The following is a 16,634-nucleotide window of genomic DNA, read 5'->3' on the forward strand; positions in this document are numbered from 1 at the left end:
CAGCTTCAATAGCCCTGGGGCTTACGACCCAGCATGTGTGACCAGTGATGCTGCCAAGGATGAGGTAGGAAAGGAGCTATGTGCCAGGGTTGTGTGTTATATTTGTTGCCAGTCCTGGGTCATATTTCTCTCTGACCACAGTTCACTGCGTTGAGTTATTATGGGAAACAAGATGTTCAGGCCACAGTGTGATAAGTACGATGCTACACGAGCAGTAATGCAAGCGTGAAGGTCACTGAATATTTTGGGATTGCTGGTTTAAAATTGGTGTATTTTACCATTTGCACCATCAATTTTCTCCATAAGTAAGATCCAAAGAGAAGCTTTGAGAACTTGTTTGGAGGAATCCAAATACTTCAGAGTCTGGGGCAACTCGTTGTTCTGGGTATGCTGCAGCCTACCCTGAGGCAGAGCCCTGGTGTTTCCCTGGAAGTGGCTGCCCTCTGCCTGCCTCGCTGCCCTGGTGCAGTGGGAGGAACTGCTGCCTCGGCTCTGCTTTTGTTGCTGACCTCCCCGGGCTCCTGGCTGGCCCAGCTGATACCTCTCCTTCACACAGTCTTTGAAACCCTTTCTCGCCCAGCTCCTCCACTGCAGCCTGCCAGGAGGTACAGGGTGCCCCTGCCATGCCCATCCCGCAGTTCACCACTGCCAGCCATCAGGGGCACCGCCAGCCACCGCTGCTGCTCCCTCCTCCTGCCAGCTGAGAAAATGGGAACCATTTTCAACCCCAGTCTCATCCTCTGGGCTTTGAGGACCACGGTGGCCTGAGCCACTTCCAGCAGGGCAGTGCTGATTCATTTCCTCCTGACCCCCAGGACAATTATCAAAAGCTGGCATTTTGTTAATCCAGGCATAATTAATCACCACCAGTGTTTTGATTTTAATTACTCTGTTTCCATAGTCTTTAAGAGCTTTAGGATCTGTGAGTTTTTATATGTGGTTTTAGAAGATACCAATGCTGATATTTTGCCAGGCCATAAAATCCTTTGCAGCAGCAGTAGTTTTTTAGAGGGCCTAAAGTGTTTTGGATTAAAATCAGGACAAAAATGCAAGGGCCAGACTGAAGAGGTACAGAAGGAGGTTGTCTGACTCTCACTTGTTTCAGCAACACAGAGCAATAGGAAGGATTAGGAGTCGAGTATTTTGTGCAGAGAAAATGATTTCTTGCAATCTACCAGTTTGCAAAAACACGGCAAAAAAAAAAAAAAGAAGACCTGAATCTGTAATTTCTTCCTTTGCCTTTGCTATCAACCGATCCCCAAGGATGTTGGAAGGACAATCATAGTAGATTTTGTCAGAGATTTGAGTGTCATTACATGGTACTTTCTATGAGAATACCTGAAACCGCATCCAGGAAAGATGTCAGGTCATTTCACAGCCTCTCATTTGAATAAACAAGATGTTTGAATTGTTTCTCAGAGTCACTAAAAAAAAAAAAAAAAAAAAAAAGGCATGTGAAAATGTCATAGAATTTCCTCTTTTCCTTTCCCACCCAAATACAAAATCAAATAAAAGCAAACACATGGGACACAAATATAGGAGCAGCCTCCTCTGCACATATTCTCTGTGATTCTCAAGCTGTTTCCAGATGTACGGATTACAACTCAACCAACTGCTGCTTCAAGATCAGCCTTAGGATATTGATAGAATGCCTCACCAAGTCAGAAACTGCTGTGAAAACTGATGTGCTTGGAGGTCAGGCTTCCACCTTCTGCTGTGATGCTTCTGGCTGCACCCATTTGGTGACCTGTTGCCATCTCTTCACTCCAGATAGATGATTTTCCGGCCTCCTGAAGTATGGATTTAAAGTCCCTGGAATGTAATGACACATTAACAATTAAATATGCGATTTTTTCTTTCAGTTTTCAGTCTGAATATTTTTAAACCAATGGTTGCTCTAGCGTAGGAAATGTATAACCCTGACAGTAAGAGCAATGAAGGATACTCATGATAGAAAAAAATACAGCATCAACTACAAAATGTGTAAAAAACAACTGCCAGCTAAAGGCAGAGTGCTTAAAAACACTTCAGGGTTTACACACAAAAACAGGTCAGGATTTTTACAGATCATGTAGATGCACATCTCTCATAACTATTTTTGCTAATTGGACATTTCTGTGTGCAACTGGATGCTGGATGAGACTTTTCAGACATAAATACTCAGGTAGTAATACTGAGTACATATGCACTACAGCATCACTGTGCTTGTACAGGGCTCCTGCCCTAGGCTGTAGTTGTTCTTACTGACTTAACACAGTACTTAATATTTCTGGATTATGCTTCAGTGCTGGTCCCATATTTTTGAGTGATACTGATCTGAACAAGACTAGAATGAGGTTCTTAGGTCTGTACAAGAGGAACTTCGGCATTGCAACATCCAACTGCACAGTGTACCATCACTTGCAGGGTTTGCATCTTCATGTCATGCACCAGAAGAGGCCGGGTATCCTAGGAACAAGAATTGCTTACAAAATGAGCTCAGGACAACCATTAGGCTGAGAAAAGAACTGCTTAAGGTCATCAGTGAGAACAGAGAGCAATATAGAGTTAGGTGCCCTGTTTACAGTTAAAAAGAGATGTCTCGGCACTTGGGATTCAGACCCTGAAACACTCCTAGGCAGGAGGATCCTGTGAAAAATCAGAGACCAAGGCTCTGGACTGTGACCTTGTCATGTAACTTGGTGGCTAGGATTGTAACCTGTGATGCAGGAGACCTAGATCCTTCTGCTGCCTGACCAGAGTCTGTCCCTCATCCCTCTCCTCTTGCTGCAGTACTCTGCATGAGAATAACTACTCACATATGGGATTCCCTCCATCATGCCTACTCAGATTAGGCCCTATATTAATAATTATTACATAAACTATTTTGTACTGCAGTGTTTTTTTATCAACCACTGCATAAGAGAATTTGGAATTGGTCCCTGGTTCAAAAAAATGTTGAGCAGAAGAGAAGACAGAGACATGCAGCACATGCATTTCCAGCAGCTATGGCACATCCAAGTCTAAGAACACAAAAGGTGGATTTGAAAGACAGTTTGCTGATGTCGGCTTTGGGAAACTAAGTGCACTGACTCACGGACACAGGGGCAACACAGAGCTCCGTGTGAGGCCAGCTGAGCCCCAAGGATAGTTGCAGAGACCGGCCCTCCCCACGATGCAGGGAGGCAGCTGGATGACGGAGCAAGAGCGCAATGCTGGGTGCTCCCACCTGCACGGGTTCTGCACGCATCCTGAGGAACGGGAGCACCCTGCAGCAGCTTTGTCTGGCAGAGGCTGACATGCCACAGGGCTTAGACACCTCTAGGTTAAGGTTCAAAACGATACCTGAGGATTTTTCAGGCTCTAAAGACCATTAAACAGCTGAATTTGGGGAACTAGTGCTTCTAGAGGGGGGTTAATGACTACATCCCTCTATGGAGGTTTTTTTGTCAGAGCATTTTGCAGATGCCTTGTGGGTGTATCCTCAGTCAAATGCAAACTTTGCAGGGTGTTTTTATGGCAGTCTTTCTCTAAATCATAATAACTACCAGCCAATAAAGTCAACAGTGTTGTTTTGCAAGTAGAAAAGCTGTCTACTTGTTTAACAAAACACTTCATCTTTCCTTCATAAAATATTCCTTGATAATTTGTTTCTATCTGTTCTGAGATTATTTTTTTAATGCTGTTATTAGGGGAAAATAACTTAAAAATGCTTTAGTCCTCAAATCTAGGTCAAGGTCTGGAGCCACATTTGAATCTAGCACAGTCATGTTGATCTCAACTGTTTTTCCAGAAACGCTGAGCATTTTGTATTCTTTGAGCACCCCAATGGGCTGAAAATATTCCTGAGAGATTGGTAGGCTCTCAGCTACTGCTCCAATTCACAGAAATTAAACCTTCCATCATCTGGTTTTTATATTTGGAAAATGTCAGCTATACTTCCTATCACGTATATTGTTGCTCCAATGCACTGAGCCTTCTGTGAATTTCAAAACACATAACTCAGCTCTCAAGCATTTCTTTTGTAAATATTGATAATGGTTTCAAGTTCTTTATTAAATAACTTTTTAATGAGTTTGAGGACAAAGAACTATTTTTTCACAGTCTCATGAAGATAAGAATCATAACATATCTTTCTGTACCATGGAACACATGGTTCTCAATACCTCATTGTGCAGCATAGGTTTTCCTCACTTTTAAAAAGCTTACTTTAACTAAAAAAAAAAAAAAAAAAAAAAAAAAAAAGCCCAGAATTATAAGAAATAAAATCTGACCAATCTGACCAGGTCATTCTAAAATGTCTGAAATCACATGCAAATTCAAATTTTATGTGACAGCTTTGCAGGTCAGTGTGTGCTGCCATTTGGAGCAGCATTGGAAGGTTCCCTTTACTCTTTTAATTCACCAGCAAGAACTACAAAATGCCACAGTCACTCCTGATGTGGTTCAGTGCATCAACCTCTCCTTACTGAGCAATATTTATTGCCTGCATTTTCACCAGAAAGGATCCCTGTGCATACAGACAGGATCGAAGACAGTAAAATATTATGGTGAGGTTCAGCAGGGGAAGTTTCCAGGGAGAGGTTTTTTATCAGTTTACAGGCATGGCCAAAGTACTGCAAGGGAGTTCCTCTTCGGAACAGGCTGTAAACAATTTACATTGGGTAGGTAATAGGAAGTCTTCAGAGTGCCTTGAAAAATATTAACTTATAGGAGTTCTGACCTCTGTCTTCTAGACCTGGCCCAGAGGACTGATGTTTACTAGTAAGCATTCAGCTCTCTAGGAAACTGCATGCTGTCAGGGAAAGTAAAGTTATTATTTTAATACATTTCAATTAAAAGTTGGACTACGCAGAGGTATCCTAAATCAAATATGCTGTACAACTAATTTTCTTTCTAAAAAAAAATGTTTACCTTTGAACTTAAAAACGTTGCCTTCGGGCATATAATATTCCAGCCAGCTGTAGTTTAAATGCATGGTGCGGGTTCCATAGCTTGCTTCTTCATTCAACACTCAAAACCATTCATGTTTCCTAAGCAGAATTAAAAGCCGGCTAGGAACAGATTACCAGTCCCCTGATATTAGCCATTCTTCTCACACATTCCCTTGAAGACTTTCAGGTCTAATAATAACATTTTCCTGTGCTGGTCCTATTGACAGCTTGAAACCTTAATGATGATCCATTTGAAATGTAAAATACTTGGTCTTGTTTGTACATTTATTCAAGGGAATTTGTATTGAATTATATTACTGTGACCACAAAGATAGACGAGGAGACAAACAAGGAATCTTAGGTGATTTTAGAGGGTGTCTTAGGCCTGGCCACAGCTGGAGATGTTGCCAAAGTTACACTTTCCTAGAAGGCTGAGAGATGTCTCAGTCTTTCCATTCTCCTTAGTTTCCACCTGGGGAATTCTTGTTCAAATGAAGTACAAATGGCATGCATTGGCACTGTTGATCGTGTGTGTTTGTTTCTGCAGTTGGGATGCTACCAAAGCCACAGGACATCTCTATTATCAAACGTGTAACCCAAAGATAAGGGTTGGAAAGGAGCTGTTGTTTACTGGCTAGCAGGTTCTTATTTGCATCTATTATTTTAATAATGCTGAGGCTTGTCTGCAGTATTTAGGATGTGTTTGGGTACTGCATGCATTCCACAGGTATCTTTTCAGCCATTTCCAGTTAAGGAGTATATATTACTGGTTTGTGAATTAGAAGAACCATTCCAACTTCCATCTTTGTCATGGTGCCAACACTTGGGAAATGACCTCGTCCTAAGAGCTGAGCACCTGCAACTCTTGTTAAGATCCTCTTAAATTCACCCATTGCTTTTCAGAATCCTAAATGGGCCTCTTACAATCTACCTGCTTCAAATTCCCTGATGATTTATTGGCTCAGAACACAGATTACTTGTCTTGGTATCGGGGATTTCCTTTCTTTTTAACAGGAACATAAAAACACAAAGAAAGCCTAAACTCAAGTAATGTGAAAATGTGTTTGATTCCAACCCATACATCCAAAGTTACAGCTAAATGTCTGACTTTAACTTGAAATGTGATGCCTTAACTCTGCATATGATCTTACGACACATAAAATGTTTGGAAGCCTTTGAAAAAATTGAGATATTCTTGGCTTTGGTTCATTCTTATTATGCTTTAATACATTTATATATTGCTCAATAGATCTTTACATTTATCAAGATTTGGCAGCAATTTTCTGGACTTCTGAAATCTGTGTCATTACTGATTGCAATGGTCATGCACTGTCAGAAGTCTGTTGTGGACTTTGCAGATGCTGGGTCTTTACATGAGAGGATCCCACACAAAATAAATAAATTAATATATAAATAAATAAAAATGCTATAGTCCAAAAGCTTTATCCAAATCTTCCTGAAACCCTTCTGTTCTGTTTTGGTGACATGCAGTACTGAAATTTATTTTAGTGACACTGAGCTGTTCTTGGTGAGCAGTAAAGTACAGACACCTGCAAGTTTGCACTGGCCTGAAGTTGTCCTACTTTTGCCCTTTTAAATTCAGACAAAGCAATAAAATTTAATGTACACGTGCATTTACTAAATTAAAATTAATGGTTTAATTTCCAGACTTATTACTGACCATGAGCTTAAATGAAATTAGTTCTCCTAGAAGAAGTCTAAGTACCTGTAGAAGCGAATACTGTTTTTTAGACACAGTAAAAATGTAACAGAGAACAATGAAAATTTTCTGCTCAACGTGCTCAATTGCCTTAGTGATCTCAGGCTTTTTTACTAGATCCTGTCCAGAAACAGTCTCTAAGCTACATTCAACTGGCACAAGCTTGAACTGAAAGAAAAACATCAGTCTTCTTGAAAGGTTTAGATGTAATCCTTTCTAATGAAGGATGTCTTTCCATTGCTCTACATTCCCCTTTAATTCTATCAGAAGTCTTCTGTAAGAACACCTAAGCAACTTTATACAAATCTTCTTTTAAAGAAGAAGAGATCACGCCTTCATCAAGCATTTTCAGAAATGTTCTCCCAGGGGTGACTTGTGCATTATGAGAGTAAAACTTTAAACCATGTAATTAATTAGTGGTTAGAGCTAGTTGGATGTCAATGGAATTAGAGAGCTTGCAGTCAGACCTAATTAATGTACTCATGTAGTTTGCAGAGGCAGCAAGCTTATGCTTCCATTCAGCCAGATGCTGTGTGACTCCTGGAAGGAGACAGTCCCTTTCCTACAAGCCCGTTAATTAAAAGAAACTCCTTTTCATTCTGCAAAGCTATCTTCAAGCATTTTAAACAATCCAAAAGCTGATATTATAACCTTTTTACTGATTGCTCTTTAATCAGTCTACTTGAAATGCATGGAATTCCTTCAAGGCTAAAGTGGCACGAATGTGTTCTCAGGTAAAACTTTAATCATTAGGAAAAAGCATCTGAACTAAAACGCAACTCGAAAACAGTGTCAAATAACCTTAAACCATAATTTCACTGGGATCCCATGAACTCAGCAGTCAAAGCTAGTTCCACCAAATGCTCCCTTTGCTTACAGGCCTATTCCAAAATTGTCGAAGTATTATTATTACAACTAGTCATAGTGAACGGTTAAAGTGCGATTGCATACTTTATATACATAGTTAATCTGTAGACTGTTTATTCCACTTGCAGCAATTTCTACAGCAGCGATCTTTCCTCAGTTTGTACTCAATATATGTGCTAATAATAGATGAGTAAAGTTGCAAAATATGAGTTGTGTATCAAACTCCCCAGAAACATAAAGAATACATGGCCTCTCCCTGTGCATCTTCTGTCTAACATGTTAAGAGACATGCAAGCAGACTACATCCTTAACAATCAACATCTAGCAGCCTTAGCAAGTTCAGAAAACAACATCTGGAAAGTTGGCTTGGGATATGGATTACAGCTTTTTTGTTTTTTCACAAGGTGTGCAATTGTCCTAGGCAAATAAAGCCCTTAAGCCCCATAAGGAGGTCTAGAGTATGCAATTACTTTAAAGGACAATTTAAAGGACACTGAAAGCCTCACAAAGTTTTACAGCCTTTATGGCAAAATCTTCTGGCTCTTAACTGCCAAACTCAAACAAATGATAACTGTTTGTCTCTTGGGGAAAAAAAAATAAATATCCTGATGAATGTTCCTAATCCTACATATAGCTCAGCACTTGCAGATCTCTGGATAGAAGAGTAGAGGTATTTTTCTTTACTTCCTTCTATTAGTTACCTGTCAGGGGAAAAAGAGTGGTACAGCTCTTTTCCCTCTGATTTTCCCTCTTATTTTCTCCCTGAATATGAGCTCCACAGTGGTGCTGGAAAACAGAAGTGTCTCTATTTTGTAATGCAACAATGAACCGAAGGACATGTTCCTGAACTTAATCACCACATATGTGTAAGAAAGGCAGCATTTTAGCTAGGACCCAGAGGAAAGAAGCCCACGGTTATTTTGCAAGCTGTTTTTGTGTGGAAAAGATTTAAAAACAATGCTGCTGAGCAGCTAATGCCTTATTTACTTTCCCGTTTTTGTTTTAACCCAGACTGTCTTACGTACAAGGAGACTCCAACACACTCATCCAGCATTTCTTGCCTGAGGCAACAAACCTAGCAATTTCATCTATCAGTTATACCAAACCACAGCACACTTTTCTAAGCTTAGCTTGTTATTGTCTTTCGGGCTGCAGAATAACCCAGGGCAATGGAACAGTTACTGGCACTATAAATGTTTTCAGACACTGAAGCTAGTAATATGCAACCTTATTTGAATTAAATTACCTCTTTAAGAGAGTCTGAAACCGGATGACTTCATATAATTCATTATGTTTAAGAAGGCGGTTTAGTGTGGCAAGTTAAAACCCATTAAATTGCTCTGTAGTTTTCTTGGCTGTGGTTGTTTTTCTTAAGTGAAAGTAATTAAACATAAATATTTACTAATATCCCAGGCTGTGAAACTCTATAGCCAGTAACAAGAACAAGGAGAACCGACCCAGCATTGGCTTCCTACATTAATATCCCACGCCGGCTGAAACATTCCTGCTGACTTTTCAACAAATAGGACCAGCTGATGTGGATTCTTCTGATGGGGAATTCAGAAGCTGGGCAGTTAAATTTATTTAAACAAGGGGAGGAAACCACTACTCGGATGCAATTTATAGATAGATAGATACATATACAGGATTAATGCAATGGGCTGTAAGACACTGCAAGTAAATTAGCTTTTTCCCCATTTCCTGTATAAAGACACGCTCCAAAAATCTGTTGATGTCAATGGAAAAAGTCTCCCTGAGTTGCATGGGTTCTTCATCACAGTCTCACTGTAAGAGAGCCCAACCACAGATGCAACATTTCTTTCTCCTGCCCTGGCCACCCCATCTCACTACTGCTAAATCATCTGCCTCCAACCAGCACAAGTGATGTTGTAGGCACACAAGGAACCAGACCATAGAACCAGTACCAGCAAACAGTGCCAAAGGTGGTGCTGCCAGGTTAATGGAAGGTTTCTGTTGCTATAAAAACAAAAATTTCCCCTAGCTGAGCTACTGGTAAGCTGGTGATATAGCAGACATTGGCAGAGGCAGCAAACTACATCGGCCTAAATAGTATAAATATGCAAACAGATATGTTTTGGAAGGGCCTGCCAGGATGCCAGAAAATGGTGCAGACAGGCCCAAAGTGCCCAGTAAGTGTCTCAGTTGAGATTGCTCCAGATGCAATTTTCAGAAACTGGTATATAGGACTTAGCCTTGCAATCATACTCTGTGCTTTCTCTTTGCACTCTGTTTGAAACCTAGCAGCCTCTTGTAACTATTCACGACTCAAATTCAGCAGAATTAAATTATTTAGATGCCATGGTACCTCACTGAATTGATTTATGGACAGATTTTGCCATTAGTATGCATACCAGGTCTGGTTCATGCTTATAAAAAGACTTCTCTTCCCCACCATCTGATGAAAGGACTGATAACGGGCCTAAGCTCTCCAGTGTTGCCAGAAAAATGCAAAACTGCTAGGTGTGAGGAAAGTATCGATGGTGGGCCAGGGGTACTACTCCCAGAGTGAGACACCATGCACTGTGAAAAAGAGCAACAAACCCTTAAAACAGATGGCCCAATGTGACTAGGAATGGATATATGCCTGATCCTAACTGGGGTCATAGATGGGGGAACAGTGAGCATGCAGGGCTGGGTGGCTCGTGTTGGCCATGTGCAGGAGGGCTCCTCAGGCCTGAGGGTGGGTGCTGAGCTCCATCTCCCCCCATAAACCATGCCCTGCCTGTTGAGGAAAGGCAGCATGAGCAGCAAAGCTGCAGTTCTCCCCCCACCAGCCCCTTCACAGAGGCACTGCAAAGGTCCACGTCAACCCTGGCCCAGCATTTCTTTGCATCTCCTGCCAAGCAGGGTGCCAGTTCATGCAAAGTATGCTGCTGAGACACATGGTGTGTTTCAGCCATCGTTAATTCCAAAACCTTTTGCCAAGAAAGAGCTTGTTAAAAGCTGCTTTAGTCAGAAAGATGAAATGCTAAGCTGCCTGCCTTTGCAAGACAATAGCTCATGTGAGAGGCCTGCATTACTAAAATGCAGACATTTTCCTTTGGAATAAGCTGGCTGGATCATTTCAGTCTTTTGGGGGTCTAAAGTGTAAAGGAACTGCCAAAACGATTAAAACCTGAGTTATATACGTGGCTGGGAAGCAATCTGTGTGTTCTGCTGGAGCAGATCAACTCACATGTGCTCCCAGCCCTGGCCGGATGGCTGCCAGGCCTCGCATCAAGCCCTCATGGCTGCTCAGCCCCCAGCAGCCATACACAACTTGTCTCAAGCAACACTGTGGCAAGAGGCTAACTTTTCTGCCAATTAATATTGATAGCAAATAAAACATCTGACATCTGCTGACTCTGTTGGGTTATAAGAAAAAAGTTAAAGCTGCGTTTATTGAATGAGCAGGCCCTTTGCTAATTTATAAATTAGTCAGCCAGTGACCTTCAGTCATACTACCCCAGACTAGATTTGTGTCAGATTTTTGTCATCAATTCAGTAGAATTTGGTCAAATTAATATCTGGAAGGCCAATTGCCAACAAAAAATCAGGTCTGAAAGTGGTAATTCAGTAGATGGCATGTTTCTGTTTCAATTAACACTAAGCAAATGAATACCTAGAGTCAGGCTTAGTATTTTTATTTGAACTCTGGAGGCAGCTTTCCTGAATCTGACAATGTAGTCGTCTCCTTTTAGCATTGGGTATGCAGAGGGCCCCTGGGTGTGAGATGCTTCACTTAGGACTATACTTAAATCTTAACCATTCCTTTTCATACAGGATAAAGATACATGTAGACTAACCTCTGGCCAGCTCACAGACCCATGGAGCAAGCCCACAGCTGCCCTAAAGCCTTCAGCAAGTGGCAGGACAGAGAAGACTTGCATTGAACTGAGCCCTTCAAAGAAGTCTCTGTATCAGCATGGCATAGCTGAACCAACTTGCAGGGCCACCTGCTAGCATAGCTGCCACCTTGCAGGGGAAACTGAAATCAGGGGGCCCAGCCATGTCCCATTTAAAGCACTGTGTTATTTCTGGATGGAACAAAGACAAAAGTCTCTTCGAAGTTTGAGAAGACTTCCTTGCACTAATGCACCAGGCAAATATGGTTCCTAATGCTGTAGGGAGAAGCTGCTTGTTTGGCTCATATTATCATCTAAAGGCTCTAGCAAACTCTTGCTAGGTGTTGTAGCAGTTCTGACAACAAATTATTTCTATACCTTCAGAGGTGTTTCTACATGTTTATCCTTTTCTTGAGTTTTACTTGCTCTGGGTGTTTTGGTTCCCAATGTGTTTCAGCTAAGCAAAGCAATGAGAAAGATAGGGAGGATACACATTTATTTCCATCACACTTAATTAGGAGTTTCCCAACAACCTGTGTGGCAAGTAATAGGCTTAGAGTCTTATTTGTACAGTAACGCTTGATTTACTTGTTACTCCCCTTCTGCCTTTCTTTTACCATGGTGGCACATTATTGTTTCAAACCGCTGATCTTTGCTGTGGTCTCTTGTTTCCCACAACTTGCATTGCTGGGATGTTTACTTCCTGGATTTAATTCTAATTTAGCTACTACACTAATCCTTAAATAAATCTTTTTCAGTTCAACTCTTTCCCTTAACCCTATACACCAATGTTTACTCTAATTTAAATAGGCAGGATATTAGATTAAAGTTAATTGAGGGAGTCAACACACTAGTCCAGTTTCTACAGGTTTACACGCCTGAAGAAAATATTAAGAGCAACCATATAGATTAGTTTTTCTCATAGAATGAGGGAGAATAAGTTTGGAGAGTGTCTTACTATTTAGGTTTTAGAAACCCAAGAAATTTGTATCACATGTTTCTCAAATCATCAAACCTAGGATAATAACAGCACATGCAATTAGGCTGAATTGTCACTTTTTTTTTCCATATTTCAAGGCTGACAATTCAGGAAAGCATTTTGAATACAGCTTGAGGAACTACAAGTTTCTGTGAGAGCAAATGACAGAAAAAGAATTTCCAAGCAGTACAACTAAAATGGGGAGGGAGGGAAAAAAAGAATAAAAGAAAAAAAGAATGATATGTTTCAAATGTTATATTTTCTTAAAGATACAAAACTGAATTTTAAAACAGTTCGTCTAGTATTTCAGTTTCCAACTTGCAAAATATTTATACCAATATTTGTTGGTGCCAGTTTTTACGCATAATGATAAGCAAACATAATATAAATAAATATATAAATAAATAAATCTTAATATAAATATCTAAAAGTCAGAACAATAATATTTTACTCACTTAGATGTTATCATAATTAATACAGACAACTAACTAACTAAAATCCAAAGCCCACTATCCCAACCTTTAAAAATTCTGTCCATAGCTTTTTTTTTTTTTGGGGGGGGGGAGGGGACAGGAGGAGGGAAGGGAGGGTCTAAAGATAACTTTACTCCTCTTTTGGGTGTGCTACAAGCTCTAGTTATTCTCTTGCATTGTGAGGGAATGAAAAGCTGTGATGGTAACTTTTTTTTCTAGTTATTTTTTGTGATTTAACATTGGCTCTGCTACTTCAAGTAATAATTTTCCTGTGTTCTGTACTGCGCAGGCATATAAGAAAATGACTGAGTATCACTGCAGCTGTGTATTTTGCTTCTGTCTATACAAGATTTATCCAAATGCATAGAAATTGAGAGGCTGCAGAGCTACACATAAAATATAGTTAATTCTACTCTATAAATAAACATGGAAGAAATTTCTCCTTTTGAGAAATCAGGATTTACTTTTGACTACTACAGCATGGATTGGTTCCTACTACATTTGGTTCCTAGATCTGAAAACCACACAGAGTTACACTGCTCTCCTTTTAAACTCCAGATGTCTACCTTTCTTTCATGACCTCTCATAGCAAGCTGGGTGCTGACTTACACTCATTAATAACACGATCCAGGGCAAAAATCAGCTGAGAAGGGCAGCAAATCTGTTCTGAACTCCTCGTATCAATTGCTTGTTCGTAGCCAATGCATAGATTTATGCAATAAATTCAGTCACTGTACTATGCTGAATTCTGTTAAACTCCCAGTGCTCTGGGGCAGAAGTTGTAGCTTTTCCCTGCCAGGTAGGTGTTTACGAGCCTGGTAGCACCAGAAGCGTTTCTGGAGCCCACAAACATAATTTAGCTGCAGTAATGTGAAATTACTGAGTCTGTCTCGTGCCGACATGTGTTACATGCAATTGTAAAAAGGAAAAAAGTTTAACAGCTTAGCCACAAAGGAATGTTTATATCTGATTACACTAACTGCTAATTTAATGGTAGTTAATCAGTGGCATGTAACACAAGCCAAGCAGCCCAATGGATTTATTGATGAATGGCTTTTAAAATTGTTGTTAGAAAACTGGTGCATTTGTTACATTAAACAAGCGAGTAAAGAGCCCTATGAAACAGTAGCACATTTGCTAAGGGCAAATTTCTGCTTCAGTTACTATGGTTCAAATCCCAGATTTCTCCAAATTCACATTGAACCAAAAGGCCAGTATATGAGCTGCAGGCTCAATCCTGCACAACACAGAAGAAATTCCTTGAGGGTGATATCAGGAGGTGCCACCTAACTGGGACACTGTGAATTTTCAGGCAAAACCAGGAACCACCCTGGAACCTCTTTCGATCTTTACCTAAATTTAGCCTTTTTTTTTTTTTTTTTTAGGCGGGGGAGGGGAAGACTGGGAAAAGACAACACTGAGACTACAACTTGAGGTTTAAATACTGGAGTGGGATTTTTATTCTGCCTGGTATAGGTGTGTCTCTACCCTTGCACACCAGCTACAGGTCTATAAAGTGCAAGGAACATTTTTCCTTCCCCCTGAAGTCCGCAGGCACTGAGAAGTGGATGCAGCACTAACAGCTGCACAACAACATCATCTCACAACGTGTGAGACTGTGTACACATGGGTTGAGGGGGGCTGATTTAGGGGAAAGGAAAAGGAAGGTATGGCCGCCTTATCCCCTCTGGCAAGTATTGATTTGCCTGGATGCACACCTCACCTCCCCAAATCTGACCCACACAGCTGCCACTACCACACAGCTTGTTTTTCTTAGAATGAAATATGAGCGAAGAGAGCCAGCAAAGCAGAGCTGGAAGCAGATCCCCACAGAGTGCATCCAGGCCTGAGATTAAAAAGCTGAGCAAAAGCTTTTAAAGAAGATCAGGCTGAACCTTCTCACTCGCGGGGGCTTCTCTGAGTGGCTGCTGCTCTCTGCTCCCCCCCAGAGCACTGCAGCATCCTGCCTCAGCCTTCTGACCCTTAGGCCAGCTGTAATCATTGGGAGTTTTTACTCCTGACTTGGCTGGGAAGAGGCCAGCTGCCAAGTGAGAGGCATCTGTAAAGGAGTAAAAAGTTTAAAATTATGTCAGTTATTTATTAATGTGAGACAGTTTACTGAATGCTGCCAAAATTTAAGAGCTTCTGTTTCCCTGAGAGCTTCAGTTCCTTCTTGTGTAACTGTCAGGAGCGTGTCCAACATTGCCTATTTCATGAATAATTTTCTTTTATTATTTAACTGGCAGATTTCAAAGGCAGGCAAAGAAAAAAATAACTACTACATTTGGGCAGACCTGGCAAATGAGGTGCCTCATGACCCAGTGTTGTAACTACGGGGTATTCAAGTAAGGTTCAAGTGAAACATAAAACCCAGCCAAAACTTTGATACCGTATTAAATTCACCCCGATGATATTATTGCAGGGAAAACAGACTAACTAGCATGGCAGTAATTTATTTTTCAGAATTAAGTGTGAGCCAACCCGTAGAGGAGGCAGTTCATTAAACCACCTCTCAGCTTGATGGCGAGCACGGGGAGCCCCAGTAGACCTCCAGTTCTTGATAAAAATAGTATCAGCTATGCTAAACCAGTTGCTCTGTTAATAAAAATCTGTCATTAACGTTATGACTCATCTGATCCTGCATGCCACAGGTATAGAAATGCACATCTGGAAGTGACAAACAAGATAGAGGAGGCAAAGAGAAATTAGATTTGGCAGGCATGAGAACATTACCATAGAGTTTCCAAGTGGCCCTCTCCTGGTGGCAGGGTTGGGCACAAGAAGTAGTCCATTTCTGTGTTGAAGGAAAAAAAAAACACACACAAAAAAAAAAAAACACACACACAACTACACCCACAGGAGATACCTATTCTCTTCACCAGCTCTTAAGAAGGCATAGGTGACTAGGCTTTAGCTAGTTGAGCTGACCAGCAGTAGGGGCAATAATCCTCTTTTGGGTGGGTATTGCTCAAACCCATGTCCTTTTCCTCTGCACTCCTTCCTAGGGCCACAGTTGGGAAAGCACAGGCAGCTGAGGCCCAGAACTGAAAGTCAAAATTCATTTGGAATTAAGAGTCAAACACAAAAAGAACTGATGAGGTGAGTGAAAGATATATAGAACTAAAGATTTAAGTATCAAGACTGCATTTTCCAGAAACAGTAAGAGATTTCTGATTTCCCAGAATCACTTAGAAGAGAAAAACTCAAGCATAGGCATCTCTCCATTTAGCTAGGGATCTGGAGCCAGCTACATCCTGAGTAAAACACACTGCAAATCTGTATTTGCAGCTGAAATAGACCAGTTAAGTGCTTACCAACATGTCCTTTGCATCCCCTGTAGATGGAGACAAACATCAGCTTGGACTGCATGCTTTCTCCTCCACCCTTCCCCATCATTTACCATTCACGATGTGCCAGGCTAATTCCCCATGATGTGTATTTTTGAACATACCATTAAAAAGTTATGGTGCTGGTCATTTCTCAGGCAAGAGGGAATACTCCACACATAGGAAGGTTTGTTGCTTGTTTATTTCCAGAGCTGACTTTTTATTTCTTTCCAGCTCTGCACATATAAAAGAGCAGCAGTGGTAGACACAGACCATGCTGTGGAATTTGTTGCTGGTCTGGTATAAACAGCCCGTCCTGTGTATTGACCTAATGTAAACAGCCAGTAGCCTGTATAAACAACCAGCAGTTGAGCTCAGGCTAAACGAAGCCCCAAACTATGTTTGGGCAGCAAGAAATCAAACATCAATACATGTATTTCCATCCTGTAAACTGTTGTTTCTCAGCTTGCCAGAAAACTTTTTGCAAATTTCTTGGAGTCTGTGTGTCAAG

The 16,634-nt window shown here is 40.9% G+C and overlaps 1 long non-coding RNA gene across 12 annotated transcripts in view; it reads right to left on the reverse strand.

Annotated features, from left to right (window-relative positions):
• LOC110351925 (uncharacterized) overlaps positions 1 to 16,634 on the reverse strand; it is a 225,158-nt gene that overhangs the window by 2,186 nt on the left and 206,338 nt on the right. For all 12 annotated transcript variants that reach the window (XR_011808259.1, XR_011808260.1, XR_005264832.2 and 9 more), the window contains 2 exons: positions 1,658 to 1,812; positions 1,339 to 1,424 (listed from right to left, as the gene is read on the reverse strand). This is a non-coding gene — a long non-coding RNA (uncharacterized lncRNA). The remainder of the gene's footprint in view (positions 1 to 1,338; positions 1,425 to 1,657; positions 1,813 to 16,634) is intronic.

The sequence above is a fragment of the Anas platyrhynchos genome, chromosome 3, assembly GCF_047663525.1.
Source record: "Anas platyrhynchos isolate ZD024472 breed Pekin duck chromosome 3, IASCAAS_PekinDuck_T2T, whole genome shotgun sequence".
Classification (NCBI taxonomy): domain Eukaryota; kingdom Metazoa; phylum Chordata; class Aves; order Anseriformes; family Anatidae; genus Anas; species Anas platyrhynchos.